Raw genomic sequence first — 17818 nt, 5'->3', positions numbered from 1 at the left:
ACCTAGTAGTATGGCATTACAGTAGTCCAGTTTTGACAATATTGTAGCTTGTAACACTGTCCGGAAGTCATGTGGATGTAGAAGCAGTTTAATTCTTTTTAGAGTACGTAGCTTGAAGAAACCGTTTTTGATTGTGGCCGTGATGAAATTCTTTAAGGAGAAGTGATTATCAATGATAACGCCAAGGCTGCGGACTTGCTGTAAATTGAGGGAGTCCGATGGTGAAGGTAGAGTAGGGTTAGCGGAGATGTTATTGTGAGGTGAGATGATGAGGAGCTCTGTCTTCGTAGTGTTGATTGCTACCCTTTTAGTAGTAAACTTTCACATATAGCCCACTGTTTACAAACATTTATTGAAATTGCCCAGTAATGAGCTGCTGCAATGCATAATTATGCAAAGCAACTCATTATTGTGCAATTTGTGAAAACAGTCACACAAAAACAGCTTTGCTGGCCCATATTTGCAAAAAAAAAAAACCCAAAAAACCCTACACCTCAGAGAAGTATGGTTAGGTTTTTGCAGCCAGCATTGCATGAACAAGAGTGTGGGCTTTTAAAGCCCCCTCCTCTTGCTCCCCTCTAAAACTGTGGTCCTCAACCCTGTCCTGGGGGCCCACCAGCCAGTCAGGTTTTCAAGATATTCACAATGAATATGCATGAGGGAAAATTTGCATGCACTGCCTCCATAACATGCACATTTTCTCTCATGCATATTCATTGTGGATATCCTGAAAACCCAACTGTTTGGTGGGCCCCCAGGACAGGGTTGAGGACCACTGCTCTAAAAGGTTATGATATTTGGACCACCACCTTTCCTCATAGCCCCCAAAGCTTACTCAGTAGGTTGGCATTGTCTTTTGGGGTTAGTGATGCTCACTCACTATTGCCCTGTTGGCATCATTTTCCACAATGGCACTGGCTGACTGGATAACTTTGTCAGATGATGGGCACATCCAGCCTCACATCTATTCACCTACAGATATTTAAATTTCCTGAAGGCTGCTCAACCTTCCATGAGGTAAGCAAATGGTAGACACACTCTCCACTTTATATAGATTTTTAAATTATTGAATATGGATGCATAAGATGGACATTACCCAGGGTAGAAGCCTTGAAGATTAAAGTTTAAAAATGTACAGGTCGATTTTCAAAGGGCCACACACACAAATACCTGCACGCATTTTCTAAAGGGCCTGGCCACACCATTAGCTGCTGTCCAGGGGAAGCACGAGCTGGCTGTGGACCCTTGGCCCGAGGAGAGCATTGTTACTACCTGTGGGGAGGAGCCCCACAGGCCCACACTGTCAGGAGGCGAGGTCAGGCACAGCAGGGAGCTCTGGGTAGGCTGTGGAGACATCTTGAGGAGGCAGGATGGATTCTCACAGTAGGAAAGAACATAAGAAATTGCCATGCTGGGTCAGACCAAGGGTCCATCAAGCCCAGCATCCTGTTTCCAACAGAGGCCAAACCAGGCCACAAGAACTTGGCAATTACCCAAACACTAAGATGATCCCATGCTACTGATGCAATTAATAGCAGTGGCTATTCCCTAAGTAAACTTGATTAATAGCCGTTAATGGACTTCTCCTCCAAGAACTTATCCAAACCTTTTTTGAACCCAGCTACACTAACTGCACTAACCACATCCTCTGCCCAGGCTGATGATAATACCTGGGCAGAGGCCCCCAAAGGGGAAGGTGCTAGGCAGGCTGTAGAGCGGGAGGTGCGAGATTGCCATGCAGGAGGTACTCCAGAGAGGCAACCCCAAGGGGTAGAGCTGCGCAACGAAATGTCGTAGGCCAACCCACGGAGCAGGGAAGCCCAAGTCAGGTCTCTGATTATGACATGTGCTCAACCCCAAGGAGTGGGAAGCACTGACAGTCTCTGTATAGCATGAAAGCATGCCCCGAGGAGCGGGGAAGTGCTGGCAGTCTCTGTATAGCTCGAGAGCGCGACCCCGAGGAGCGGGGAATTCGGACAGTCTCAGTATAACACAGAAGCAATGCCCCGAGAAGCAAGGAAGTGCTGATAGTCTCTTGGATAGCACGTGGATGCAGCCCCAAGGAATGGGGAAGCGTGGACGGTCTTGTACAGCACATAGGCACCACCCCAAGGAGGGATGAAGCACTGAGGTAGAACTCCCAAGTGGTAAAGGTGTTCCAGGGGGCAGCCCCAAGGAGCAGGGAGCCTTGCAGGGTAGGACTTCGGGTGCAGGGCCAGCCCGAGGAGTGGGGGAGGCCAGGAGATCCCCATGGAGTGTGTATACTGGCCCCTGAGGAGCAGGTACCAGACAGAGTCCAAAGTCCAAGTAGTCCGATAGCATAGCCACAGGAACATGGAGGCAGGAGCTAGTAGAGACATATGGAACTCGTTGCCAAGTCAACTAGCTGGGGGCAAAGGTGGAGCTTAAGTACCTTGATCCGACAATGTCATCAATCAGGGATGCCCCCGAGGTTCCCACCGAAGAGACTTCAAAGGAGGGCCCGGTGGCACGTGTGTGTGCCTAGGAAGGCCTGGAGTCGATGTGGGTGGTGGCGGCGGCATCTCAGCCACCACGAGGAGTCCTGAGGAACGTGGCAGTGGAGACTAACCTGCGCCATGAGCAGGCCCGGAGAGGATAGGAGAATGGTGCAGGATGTGAGTCAGTGGCGTAGCCACGGGTGGGCCTGAGTGGGCAGCTGCCCACCCAATTTAGACCCAGGCCCACCCAACTGACAGCGGAACTGCAAGGCTGTCACGGGATCCCATCCCCGCAACAGTGAAGAGGAGAACCCATGCCTGGTGCGCCACCACAGCACATGTGGGGAAGCGGTCCTGCAACCATATGGCCGACCGATCTTCCTGTTTGGGGGGGGGGGAAGCGGAAGTGCCGCACACAGCTTCCACTTCCTCCCCCCAAAGCAGGAAGATCAGCTGGCCTCTCCTGCTATCTTCGGGCCGTACGGCCGACCGATCTTACTGTTTGGGGGGGGGGGGGGGGGGAGGAGAGCGGAAGCGCCGCGCACAGCTTCCGTTCCCTCCCCCCAGAGCAGGAAGATCAGCTGGCCTCTCCTGCTGCCACCGGCCTCCTGTGTACGGCCGACCGATCTTCCTGTTGGGAGGGGGGGGAGAGGAGAGCGGAAGCACCGCGCACAGCTTCTACTCCCCCCCCCCCAGCAGGAAGATCGGTCGGCCGTATGGCTCGAAGATAGCAGGAGGCCAGTGGCAGCAGGAGAGGCCAGCTGATCTTCCTGCTCTGGGGGGAGGAAATGGAAACTGTGCACAGGCTTGAATGTGTATGTGTGGATGAGAATGGGAGCCTTGGTGTGTGTGTGTGTGGGTGAAAATCGGAGCCTGGGTGTGTATGGGAGTGAGATTGGAGTCTTGAATGTGTGTGGGTGAGAATGGAAGCTTGAATATGTGGGTGAGGATGGAAGCTTGAATGTGTGTATATATGGGTGAGAATGGGAGCCTGGGTTTGTGTTTGGGTGAGAATGGGAGTCTGGGTTTGTGTGTGTGTGGGTGAGAATGGAAGCTTGAATATGTGGGTAAGAATGGGTACTTGAATGTGTGTATGTGTGGGTGAGAATGGGACCTTAAATGTGTGTATGTGTGGGTGAGAATGGGAGGTTGAATGTGTGTATGTGTGGGTAAGAATGAGAGCTTGAATATGTGTATGTGTGGGTGAGAATGGGAGTATGGGTTTGTGTGTGTGGTTGAGAATGGGTGCCTGGATGTGCGTCTGTGTGTGCATAAGAATATAAGCCTGGGGAGGGGTGAGAAAGTGAGAGCTTGTATGTGTGTCTGCAGAGAATGTGAGCTTGGGGCGGGGGAGGAGAGCATACGAGAGTGAGAGCTAGAGTGTGTGAGGGAGTCTGTGAGAGAAAGCATGTATGTATATATGTGTGTGTGTGGAAGGGAAAAAGACAGTAGTAGAAAAGACACTGAAGAGGAATTAGGAAATGAGCGACAAGGGAAAAAATGGGAAAAAGAGACCAGGACCAACTGATTAGAAAAATACAAAGATCATACAACAAAGGTAAAAAAATATATATATAGAGAGAGAGAGAAAGAGAGAGAGAGAGAGATCTTAGCAATTTAAATATGTCATCTTTGGGAATGTGCATTCTTATATTTTTGAATTTTGCTCTTTAAGTATTCCACTGTTCAGACATTTTAGTTTCTCAGCTTTCTATTTTGGCTTTATCTGCATGTTTCTGTTTCTAATTTATAGTCTCTTATTTCTATATTAGGTAAGGGTCAGTCTCAGTTTTGCCTGTGTGTGTGACGGAAATGCAGTATTTCTAGCATATAGTTTCTCTGTAGTAGTAGTAGTAGTAGTCCAGCTTGTTCTGTTATTCCCATAGGTGATGTATTAATGTTCTAGGGCCTGGTGTGGTATTTGCATTGCTGCTTTTTCATAAGGTTGCTGTTTGAATCCTGAGAGTCAGTGCTGTGACTGTATGGCAAGGTTCCAGCTGCCTCTTTCTTTGCAAGAGTTTGTTACTTCACAAAATAGCAGTGGAGGGTTATTTTTTGCTGAGATGGCACCAGAATTTGAAATTTTTTTTTCATGTTACTTGTAATGTGAATTGCCCTAGCTCTGCGCTGCACCTGTTCTGATGATTAATTATATTTTATTATATTTATGAAGATTTCTGGGTTTCTGCAAAGATGGTTCATGAAAGAATACATTAATTTTTGTTTTATTATATGATTGGATTTGATTGTTTTCTATACTTGAAATAATTGAAGTAAATTATTTTAAAGTTTCATACATGACACATAATGGCTGTTGCAAACTACTTAGAAAGCCATTCTAGGGTGCAGTATATGGCATTATTTATCAGTAAGAAAACAACTAGTAGACTTGCATGCCTTGTGCCCACCCATGTTAACCTTGTGCCCACCCAAAAAATCAATTCTGGCAACGCCACTGTGAGTAGACACGATCGCAGCCGTCTGTGACCGACGGTCATAACACCAGCCAGTGCACGGAGATTGCTTCTTCTCCACAGCAGCAGTAAGTAATCAAACAAAAAAAATTAAGAAGGTAGGTAGGGGTTAGGGGTCAGGGAGGAGAGGGGAAAGGGTAGGAAGGATAGGGATAGGAAAGTTCCCTCCCAGTTTGCTCCTTAATTGGAGCAGACTGGGAGGGAACTGGGAGAGGCCCGATTGCGCTGTCGCTCATAGCTTATAAAATCCCCCCTTACGCATGCAAGAATCACGGGCCGCTTGCATGCTCCCATTGGATTTTATATCTTGTATGTGCCGGCTCGCACATGTTATAAAATCGGTGTGTCCATGTGTATGCACTGGTTACCATGCACACATGGACAGCCGCACGCTGCTTTTAAAATCGACCCATATGTGTGTTACCATGTGTCCAATATATGTGCACTTATTTACTTTTTATTGGAGTATCCTTATATGTATTTTGTAACTAGCTCCCCAAAGCCAGTCAAGAAATGTATTGTTAGTAGGGATGTGAATCGTTTTTTAACGATTAAAATTATCGTCCGATAATTTTAATATCGTCTTAAATCGTTATAGAACACGATACAATAGAAATTCTAACGATTTATCGTTAAAAATCGTTAAATCGTGTTAGTGCACACTAACGGGAGTTAGTGCGCACTAACTCGAGTTAGTGCGCACTAACTGAAAATGATACAAATTGACACTTTCCAGGTCAGTAAAGGTCAGTTAGGAATGAATATGTGTTCCTATTGGCTGGCTGCCCTCTTATCTATTGATGTTAACCAGGTTCCCACTGAGGTGATGGTTGGGGGGATGGGAAATGGAAATGGAAACTCAGGAACACTAACAGAAAATGATACAAATTATTGACACTATCCAGGTCAGTAAAGGTCAGTTAGGAATGAATATGTATTCCTATTGGCTGGCTGCCCTCTTATCTATTGATGTTACCAAGGTTCCAACTGAGGTGATGGTTGGGGGGATGGGAAATGAAAACTGTTGGTAGTTGACAAAAAAAGTAATGTGATCAGTCAATATGACTAGAACCTGTGCCCTATTCCTGATACCAGGGGTGTTGTGATCTTCCTGCACTCAGTGCCCTATCCCTGATACCAGTCTGAGACAGCTCCCTCCCTGCATTACTAGTGAGAGGCTGGCTTCACAGACAGGGGGGAGCTGCCTGACCCTCACTCCTGACTTCCCCCATGTCCCAGCTAGTGAATGGTGTGTGGGGTGAGGGGGGGGGGGGGATATGGTGAAGTCTGAGACAGCTCCCTCCCTGCATTACTAGTGAGAGGCTGGCTTCACAGACAGGGGGGGAGCTGCCTGACCCTCACTCCTGACTTCCCCCATGTCCCAGCTAGTGAATGGTGTGTGGGTGAGGGGGGGGAGGATGGTGAAGTCTGAGACAGCTCCCTCCCTGCAATACTAGTGAGAGGCTGGCTTCACAGACAGGGGGGAGCTGCCTGACCCTCACTCCTGACTTCCCCCATGTCCCAGCTAGTGAAAGGTGTGTGGGTGAGGGGGGGGGGGGGAGGATGGTGAAGTCTGAGACAGCTCCCTCCCTGCATTACTAGTGTGAGGCTGGCTTCACAGACAGGGGGGAGCTGCCTGACCCTCACTCCTGACTTCCCCCATGTCACAGCTAGTGAATGGTGTGTGGGTGAGGGGGGGGGAGGATGGTGAAGTCTGAGACAGCTCCCTCCCTGCATTACTAATGAGAGGCTGGCTTCACAGACAGGGGGGAGCTGCCTGACCCTCACTCCTGACTTCCCCCATGTCCCAGCTAGTGAATGGTGTGTGGGTGAGGGGGGGGGGGAGGATGGTGAAGTCTGAGACAGCTCCCTCCCTGCAATACTAGTGAGAGGCTGGCTTCACAGACAGGGGGGAGCTGCCTGACCCTCACTCCTGACTTCCCCCATGTCCCAGCTAGTGAATGGTGTGTGGGTGAGGGGGGGGGGGGGGGAGGATGGTGAAGTCTGAGACAGCTCCTTCCCTGCATTACTAGTGAGAGGCTGGCTTCACAGACAGGGGAGAGCTGCCTGACCCTCACTCCTGACTTCCCCCATGTCCCAGCTAGTGAATGGTGTGTGGGTGAGGGGGGGTGAGGATGGTGAAGTCTGAGACAGCTCCCTCCCTGCATTACTAGTGAGAGGCTGGCTTCACAGACAGGGGGGAGCTGCCTGACCCTCACTCCTGACTTCCCCCATGTCCCAGCTAGTGAATGGTGTGTTGGTGAGGGGGGGGGGGAGGATGGTGAAGTCTGAGACAGCTCCCTCCCTGCATTACTAGTGTGAGGCTGGCTTCACAGACAGGGGGGAGCTGCCTGACCCTCACTCCTGACTTCCCCCATGTCCCAGCTAGTGAATGGTGTGTGGGTGAGGGGGGGGGGGGGAGGATGGTGAAGTCTGAGACAGCTCCCTCCCTGCATTACTAGTGAGAGGCTGGCTTCACAGACAGGGGGGAGCTGCCTGACCCTCACTCCTCCGGGGTATTGTGATCTTCCTGCACACAGTGCCCTATCCCTGATACCAGGGGTGTTGTGATCTTCCTGCATGCAGTGCCCTATCCCTATTAATACCAGGAGTGTTGTGATCTTCCTGCACGCAGTGCCCTATCCCTAATACCAAGGGTGTTGTGATCTTCCTGCACACAGTGCCCTATTCCTGATACCAGGAGTGTTGTGATCTTCCTGCATGCAGTGCCCTATCCCTGATACCGGGATGTGTGCAAGAAGATCCCAACACCCCCGGTATCAGGAATAGGGCACTGTGTGCAGGAAGATCACAACACTCCTGGTATTAATAGGGATAGGGCACTGTGTACATGAAGATCACAACACCCCTGGTGCCAGGGTTAGGGCACTGTGTGCAGGAAGATCACAACACTCCTGGTATTAATAGGGATAGGGCACTGTGTGCAGGAAGATCACAACACCCCTGGTGCCAGGGTTAGGGCACTGTGTGCAGGAAGATCACAACACTCCTGGTATTAATAGGGATAGGGCACTGTGTGCAGGAAGATCACAGCACCCCTGGTGCCAGGGTTAGGGCACTGTGTGCAGGAAGATCACAACACTCCTGGTATTAATAGGGATAGGGCACTGTGTGCAGGAAGATCACAACACTCCTGGTATTAATAGGGATAGGGCACTGTGTGCAGGAAGATCACAACACCCCTGGTATTAATAGGGATAGGACACTGTGTGCAGGAAGATCACAACACTCCTGGTATTAATAGGGATAGGGCACTGTGTGCAGGAAGATCACAACACCCCTGGTGCCAGGGTTAGGGCACTGTGTGCAGGAAGATCACAACACTCCTGGTATTAATAGGGATAGGGCACTGTGTGCAGGAAGATCACAACACTCCTGGTATTAATAGGGATAGGGCACTGTGTGCAGGAAGATCACAACACCCCTGGTATTAATAGGGATAGGACACTGTGTGCAGGAAGATCACAACACTCCTGGTATTAATAGGGATAGGGCACTGTGTGCAGGAAGATCACAACACTCCTGGTATTAATAGGGATAGGGCACTGTGTGCAGGAAGATCACAACACCCCTGGTGCCAGGGTTAGGGCACTGTGTGCAGGAAGATCACAACACTCCTGGTATTAATAGGGATAGGGCACTGTGTGCAGGAAGATCACAACACTCCTGGTATTAATAGGGATAGGACACTGTGTGCAGGAAGATCACAACACTCCTGGTATTAATAGGGATAGGGCACTGTGTGCAGGAAGATCACAACACTCCTGGTATTAATAGGGATAGGGCACTGTGTGCAGGAAGATCACAACACCCCTGGTGCCAGGGTTAGGGCACTGTGTGCAGGAAGATCACAACACTCCTGGTATTAATAGGGATAGGGCACTGTGTGCAGGAAGATCACAACACTCCTGGTATTAATAGGGATCGGGCACTGTGTGCAGGAAGATCACAACACCCCTGGTATTAATAGGGATAGGACACTGTGTGCAGGAAGATCACAACACTCCTGGTATTAATAGGGATAGGGCACTGTGTGCAGGAAGATCACAACACTCCTGGTATTAATAGGGATAGGGCACTGTGTGCAGGAAGATCACAACACCCCTGGTGCCAGGGTTAGGGCACTGTGTGCAGGAAGATCACAACACTCCTGGTATTAATAGGGATAGGGCACTGTGTGTAGGAAGATCACAATACCCCTGGTATCAGAGTTAGGGCACAAGTTCTAGTCACATTGATCACATTACTTGTTTTGTCAAGCTACCAACTGTTTCCATTTCCCATCCCCCATATACTGTCAGTGGGAAGCTTGGTAACATGAATAAATAAGAGGGCAGCCAATAGGAATACATATTCATTCCTAAACTGACCTTAACTGACCTGAAAAGTGTCAAATTGTATCATTTTCAGTTAGTGCGCACTAACTCCCGTTAGTGCGCACTAACTCGAGTTAGTGCGCACTAATCGGAAAAAACGATGTTTTACGATTTTTTAACTAAAAAATCGTGCCTAACACGATTTTCTTGCCCTGCCACACGATTTCTATCGTTAAGACGATATGGAAAACGATTCACATCTCTAATTGTTAGTCTAATAAAAAAGTCTCACCTTATATTTTTTGTTGAACTTTATTTGCATGTATTTGAGTGGACTAATCACATTATTCTGTATATTTTAAAAATACTTCTATACTGCCACTCATGGTAACATTGTAGTGATTTCCAATATAAAATTACATATGTATAATATGAGACAATACTCTATATTTCTGACCTGGACAGTAGTCTAAACTGGAACTAACGACTCATTCAAATTGGCTGCAGAAAGATTTCTTTTTTTTCTGGTATTCCTTAGAGATTTCTATATATACATATATTTTTTGTTAACATTCCCTTCCAAATTCCCACTGAAATAACCACATCTTTAGAATTTGTTTTAAAGGTAATTATTTCACTCTGTAATCTTAGCTGCTCTGGCATGTTGTTCCAGGCAATAGGTTCCACCTTGGAAGAGGCACAATCTCTTATTTCACCCAAATGTGCAATCTTAATTGATGGAATTTCTACCAATCCTTTAATTTTGTGAGTGGAGAGATCTAGGAGTACAGACTCTCACCACTGAACCCAAAAATAAAGATGTTTTTGATGTTGATCAATTGTTCACTGTATCAGACTATGGAATTATTCTCCAGCTGTTTTTTGTTCTATGTAAACCGGTATGATTTACATGTAATGTAAGAATGTCGGTATATAAAAAATCTAAAATAAATAAATACATAAATAACATCAATACCTTATAGTCGATCCATGCTCACTATTCTAGTTCATTCTTAACTATTTGGTAAGTAAGTGAGGTGTCATTGAAAAGCTGTGAAACATCCACATTAACCATGTTCCTTCTGAGGAGCCTAGGAGAGGGGAAGAGATTCCAGTCCTCATAATACCTGCATATAGCTACAAAGATCAGCTATCACTGGGGAAAATCTCTACAACTGAGGAGCAGGTCGACCACTGGAGAACATTAGAAACACATTTTTATGGAGAATTGTGAGTTTGTGTCGCAGTCTGTCAGAACAAACACAGTACAATCATTTACATAGAAACATAGAAACATAGAAATGACGGCAGAAGAAGACCAAATGGCCCATCTAGTCTGCCCAGCAAGCTTCACACATATTTTCTCTCATACTTATCTGTTTCTCTTAGCTCTTGGCTCTTGGTTCTATTGTTTCTCTTAGCTCTTGGTTCTATTAAGAACCAAGCTCTTGGTTCTATTAAGAACCAAGAGCTCTTGGCTCTTGGTTCTATTTAGACTCAGGTTGTCCAAATTCTCCAAAGAATGAGATTGCTTTCTAATTTGCAACACAATGGTTCAACATATTTGAGGGTAGGGTACATTCCTTGCAGTAGACGTCTCTAAATAAATATCAAAACTAGGACAGCCTCCTGTCATGGCGTTTACACTAATTTTGTACTCTAAAGCTCCTTGTTTATTGCTGCCCCATGATCAATGTTTGTAACACTGCTCCAGCATCTTAAAGAAATGGCACATCCCTGCTCACTTGCATAGATCTATTTTTTTCACATGAAAAGCTGAAGTATTGAGTTCATCTCCTTCTTCCTGATACTGTTTAAAACAGATGCCTCGCTGCTATATTTACACACTATACTCTGCATGGCTCACCACTTCTCATCTTCTAAATATATGTTTTCATGCAGCAGTTTTTTTTGTGACACAGTGCAACAGAAAAAGGAAAAACAAAAAAGAAACTGAGCATGATTTAACAATTAAAAACTAAAATTAGGGCTATTTAGGCTGTGAAGTAACATTTTCAATACCTAATTATACATTTCAGCCTGGCATTTCTGTGCTCAGTCACATTTTAAGAAGATCTGTGCACAATGTGCGGATACAGTGCTTTCTCAGCCACAGCAATAGACTGTGAAAATGTGTCCATCTTCTCCTACCTGCAGTAATTGATTGGAAGTTGTCCAATAGATTATAGGATCCAAGGCAGCATAGTTTTACCAGAGATAGGTTTTGTAGACAAATATAATACATTTCTTTGACCAGAAAGTTAGATCAGGGGAGAGTGCTAGATGTAGTGTACTGGATTTCAGTAAGGTCTATGACATGGTTTCACATTTGCAACTTATAAACAAACTGAGTGCTCTTGGTATGGCCCCTAAAATGACTAACTAGGCTAGAAACTGGTTGCATGAAAGGCGACATAGGGTAGTGGTAAATGGAGTTCACTCTAAGGAAAAGGGTGATTATTAATAGTGTGTCACAGGAATTTGTTCTGTTTAACATTTTCATTAGCAATATTGTTGAAGGGCTTGGGGAAATGTTTGGCTATGGACAATACCAAAATCTGCAACAGAGTGGAAAATATGAGGAGGGATCTAGTGAAGCTAGAAGAATGGTCTAGAATTTGGAGGCTAAAATGTAATGCTAAAAAATGCAGTCATGCATTGAGGCTGCAGAACCCCAAGGGAGCAGTAGTATATGGGGTTGCAGTTCTTCTGTGCAAAAAACAAGAGCAGAATCTGGGGTGATCATATCTAATGATCTATTATTACTAGGGATGTGAATCGGGCTTCGGACGATTAAAAATATCAGACGATATTTTCAAAATCGTCAGAAATCGGGGGCTCCCCCAAAACGATAGGAAAACCCCACGATATTGATTGTGGGGGTTTTCTTATCATTTTGGGGGAGGGCGGGAAAAACGGCACACAAAAATAACCCCTAAACCCACCCGACCCTTTAAAACGAATACCTTACCTTCCCCACCCTCCCGACACCCCAAAAACTTTTTACAGGTACCTGGTGGTTCAGTGGGGATCCCTGGAGTGATCTCTCTCTCCTGGGCCGTCAGCTGCCACTAATCAAAATGGCGCCGATGGCCCTTTGCCCTTACCATGTGACAGGGTATCCGTGCCATTGGCTGGACCCTGTCACATGGTAGGAGCACTGGATGGCCGGCGACATCGTGTGCTCCTACCATGTGACAGGGGCTGACCAATGGCACTGGTAGCCCCTTGACATAGTAAGGGCAAAGGCTATCAGCGCCATTTTGAATATTGGCAGCCGACGGTCCGAGTGCAGGAGGTCGATCCCGGACCCCCGCTGGACTTTTGCCAAGTCTTGTGGGGGGTCAGGTGGGTCCCCCAAGACTTGCCAAAAGCCCCTGGTGGTCCAGCGGGGGTCCGGGAGTGATCTCCTGCACTCGGGCCATCGGCTGCCAGTAATCAAAATGGCACCAATAGCCTTTGCCCTTAGTATGTCACAGGGGCTACCGGTGCCATTGGTCAGCCCCTGTCACATGGTAGGAGCACAAGATGGCGCGGGCCATCCAGTGCTCCTACCATGTGACAGGGTCCGGCCAATGGCACGGATACCCTGTCACATGGTAAGGGCAAAGGGCCATTGGCGCCATTTTGATTAGTGGTAGCCGACGGCCCGGGAGCGGGAGATCGCTCCAGGGACCCTCACTGGACCACCAGGTACCTGTAAAATGTTTTTTTTGGGGGGGTCGGGAGGGTGGGGGAAGCTAAGGTATTAGTTTTAAAGGGTCGGGGTGGGTTTTTTGTTTATCGGCTCGGGTGCAGCCGATAAACAAAACCACGATTGGGCCCAATGAAAAAAACCCACATGTGAATCAGAACTGGAATCCGAACTGATTCCGGTTCCGATTTACATCTCTAATTATTACTATAATATTGGTTTGTGGTCTTTGTGCTTGATTTTAATTTTGCATTGAAAGTTTATTTTTGTATGGTCTTTGTTTAATGCTGCACATTTTAAAATTATTTTGTATTTATATTATTTTTATTTGGTTTCTATTGTACATTAGCTAGAACCTTTCAGGACTGGGTGATTGATAAAGATATGCTATAACTAAATAAATGTTAAGGTGACAGCAAAAGCCAGAGAGATGCTTGGGTACATAGGGAGAGGAACAGTCAGCAGGAACAAGGAGGTGATATATCATTTGGCAAAGTGTGCAGAATTCTGGAGACCGCATCTTCAAAAGGATGTAAACTGGATGTAGTTGTTCCACAGGCAGTTACTGAAACAGTTAAGGGTCTATTATAGAGCAAATAGGGACAGACTTAAAGATCTAAACATGTACACCCTGGAGGAAATGTGAGATGGGGAGATATGATAGAGACATTTACATACCCCCAGAATCTCCAGGGTGGCATTCTCTGAAATGCTTCCTGTTCCACGTGCAGGTTCCCAGAGGCAGGCAGAGCTCCAGAGTTTCAATGCATTGATGAGACGATGGTGCAGGGAAGAGGGATTCAGTTTTGTAAGGAACTGGGGAAACTTTTCGGGAAGGGGGAGACTTTTCTGAAAGGATGGGCTCCACCTTAACCAGAGTGGAACCAAGCCACTGGCACTAACTTTCAAAAAGGAGATAGAGCAGCTTTTAAACTAGAAAAAGAGGGAAAGCCGACAGTCACTCAGAAGTGCATGGTTCCGAGCAATGTATCCTTGAAGGATACTAATGAAACAGGAGAGTTAGGACATCCCAACAGAGAGGTTCCAATAAAAGTAAACGTAGCCCATGTGCCTATATGTAAAAAATCACCGAAGCTAATGATTTCCAAATTGACCCTAACAACTGAAAAGCAGGTTATTAATACAAACAAAAAACACACTTTGAAATATCTGTATGCCAATGCCGGAAGTCTAAGAAGTAAGATGGGAGAGTTAGAGTGTATAGCAGTAAATGATGAGATTGACATAATTGGCATCACTGAGACTTAGTGGAAGGAGGATAACCAATGGGACAGTGCTATATCAGGGTACAAATTATATTGCATTGAAAGGGAGGATCAACTTGGTGGGGGTGTGGCACTTTATGTCCGGGAGGGTATAGAGTTCAACAGGATAAAGATCATACAAGAGACTAAATGCTCAGTAGAATCTATATGGATAGAAATCTCGTGTGTTGGGTGAGAGTATAGTGATAGGAGTATACTACTGTCCACCTGGACAAAATGGTCAGACAGATGATGAAATGCTAAGAGAAATCAGGGAAGCTAACCAATTTGGCAGTGCAGTAATAAAGGGAGATTTCAATTACCCCAATATTGACTGGGTAAATGTAACATCAGGACTTGTTAGAGACATGAAGTTCCTGGATGTAATAAATGTCTGCTTTACGGATTTAGTGAGAGAGGTAATGATGGTGGAGCCACTTGGCAATAGTGATCATAACATGATGACATTTAAACTAATAACTGGAAGGGGAACAATAAGTAAATCTACAGCTCTAACACTAAACTTTCAAAAGGGAAAATTTGATACAATGAGGAAAATAGAAAAAAACTGAAAGGTGCAGCTGCAAAGGATAAAAGTGTTCAACAAGCATGGACATTATTTAAAAATACAATCCTAGAGGCGCAGTCCAGATGTATTCCACGCATCAAGAAAGGTGGAAGGAAGGCAAAACAATTACCATCATGGTTAAAAGGTGAGGTGAAAGAGGCTATGTTAGCCAAAATAACATCCTTCAAAAATTGGAAGAAGGATCCATCTGAAGAAAATAGGAAAAAACATAAGCATTGTCAAGTTAAGTGTAAAACATTGATAAGACAGGCGAAGAGAGAATTTGAAATTAAGTTGGCCACAGAGGCAAAAACTCATACTAAAAACTTTTTAAAATATATCAAAAGCAAGAAACCTGTGAGGGAGTCGGTTGGACCATTAGATGACCGAGGGGTTAAAGGGGCTCTTAGGGAAGATAAGGCCATTACAGAAATACTAAATGAATTCTTTGCATCTGGTTTACTAATGAGGATGTTTGGGAGATACCAGTTCTAGAGATGGTTTTCAAGGGTGATGAGTCAAATGAACTAAACCAAATCACTGTGAACCAGGAAATCACCTGGACCAGATGGTATGCATCCTAGGATACTAAAGGAACTAAAAAATAAAATTTCTGATCTATTAGTTAAAATTTGTAACCTATCATTAAAATCATCCATTGTACCTGAAGACTGAAGGGTGGCCCAATGTAACCCCAATATTTAAAAAGGGATCCAGGGGTGATCTGGGTAACTATAGACCAGTGATCCTGACTTCAATGCCACAAAAAATAGTGGAAACTATTCTCAAGATCAAAATCGTAGAATATATAGAAAGACATGGTTAAATGAACACAGTCAACATGGCTTTACCCAAGGGAAGTCTTGCCTAACAAATCTGCTTCATTTTTTTGAAGAGGTTAATAAACTTGTAGATAAAGGTGAATCAGTACATGCAGTGTATTTGGATTTTCAGAAGGTGTTTGACAAAGTCCCTCACGAGAGGTTTCTAAGAAAACTAAAAAGTCATGGGATAGGAGGCGATGTCTTTTCGTGGATTACTGGTTAAAAGACAGGAAACAGAGAGTAGGATTAAATGGTCAATTTTCTGAGTGGAAAAGGGTAAACAGTGGAATGCCTCTGGGATCTGTACTTGGACTGGTGCTTTTCAATATATATATAAATGATCTGGAAAGGACTATGACGAGTGAGGTTATCAAAGTTGCGGATGATACAAAATTATTCAGAGTAGTTAAATCACTAGCGGATTGTGATACATTACAGGAGGACCTTGCAAGACTGGAAGATTGGGCATTCAAATTGCAGATGAAATTTAATGTGGACGAGTGCAAGGTGTTGCACATATGGAAAATAACCTTTGCTGTAGTTACATGATGTTAGGTTCCATATTAGGAACTACCACCCAGGAAAAAGATCTAGGCATCATAGTGGATAATACTTTAAAATCGCCGGCTCAGTGTACTGCAGCAGTCAAAAAAGCAAACAGAATTTATTTTTTATTTATTTTTAGTTTTTATAAACCGACGTTCCTGTATAAAATACATATCACACCGGTGTACAGTGAAATAAAAACTGTCGCCACGTGGGTGGCTTACATTGTAACAAATAACATTTAAATAACAATATAAATACATTTAACATTTTAACAGATACAGTGAAGATTAGAGGAGATTTGAGGAGATTACAGTAAATGAGATTACAGAGAATGTTAGGAATTATTAGGAAGGGAATGGTTAATAAAACGGAAAATGTCATAATGCCTCTGTATCATTCCATGGTGAGAGCACACCTTGAATACTGTGTACAATTCTGGTCGCCGCATCTCAAAAAAGATATAGCTGCAATGGAGAAGGTACAGAGAAGGGCAACCAAAATGATAAAGGGGATGGAACAGCTCCCCTCTGAGGAAAGGCTGAAGAGGTTAGGGCTGTTTGGCTTGGAGAAGAGATGGCTGAGGGGGGATATGATAGAGGTCTTTAAGATCATGAGAGGTCTTGAATGAGTAGATGTGAATTGGTTATTTACACTTTCGTATAATAGAAGGACTAGGGGGCATTCCATGGAGTTAGCAAGTAGCACATTTAAGACTAATCTGAGAAAATTCTTTTTCACTCAACGCACAATTAAGCTCTGGAATTTGTTGCCAGAGGATGTGGTTAGTGCAGTTAGTGTAGCTGGGTTCAAAAATGGTTTGGATAAGTTCTTGGAGGAGAAGTCCATTAAAGGCTATTAATCAAGTTTACTTAGGGAATAGTCACTGCTATTAATTGCATCAGTAGCATGGGATCTTCTTAGTGTTTGGGTACTTGCCAGGTTCTTGTGGACTGGTTTGGCCACTGTTGGAAACAGGATGCTGGGCTTGATGGAACCTTGGTCTGACCCAGCATGTCAGTTTCTTATGTTCCCATGTACAGAAGGCGAGCCTTAGGTGTCACAGAAACCTCTAGAACTAGGGGTCATGGGATGAGGGTTAAAGGAATAATCTAGGGAAATATTTCTTTATGGAACAGTGTAAGAATTCAAGAAATCTTTGGAGAAGCATAGAGGATCTCTGAGTTAGAGGAAGGGGTTTTAAAGCAAAGTGGGCAATGCCAATGGCAGACTGGATGGTCCATAAGGGCTTGTTGTATGTTTGTATAAGAAGAAAATAGCTTTAGGTACATGTGAAGACAAAATGATAAATCTCTCCCAACTGACATATCTGCAGTAATGCAAATGCTGTTATTTTATCTGAATCAAACAATCACTTATGAAAAATCAATTCAGATTATCACTATTGTCACATAGCAAATCAGTGGGCGTGTACAGTGTTCCCTGAATCTCTAATGCGTCAGTTCAGTTCTAATGAGGAACGGGAGCTGCAAAGCTCTCTCAGTTCCACAGATTAGTATTTTTGGAAATAATAATGAATAAGACAGGGAAATGGCTTTTGAAACTCTAGACATTTCCCTTGTGGTCTGTATGAATGGGGGCTGTAGGCTGCATGCTTGCAAGCACCAAAGAACTGACAAGAGTGTTACTG

The sequence above is a fragment of the Rhinatrema bivittatum genome, chromosome 15 (genome assembly GCF_901001135.1).
Source record: "Rhinatrema bivittatum chromosome 15, aRhiBiv1.1, whole genome shotgun sequence".
NCBI classification, from domain to species: Eukaryota; Metazoa; Chordata; class Amphibia; order Gymnophiona; family Rhinatrematidae; genus Rhinatrema; species Rhinatrema bivittatum.
The sequence above is the reverse complement of the archived record's forward strand: the minus strand, read 5'-3'. Positions refer to the sequence as shown.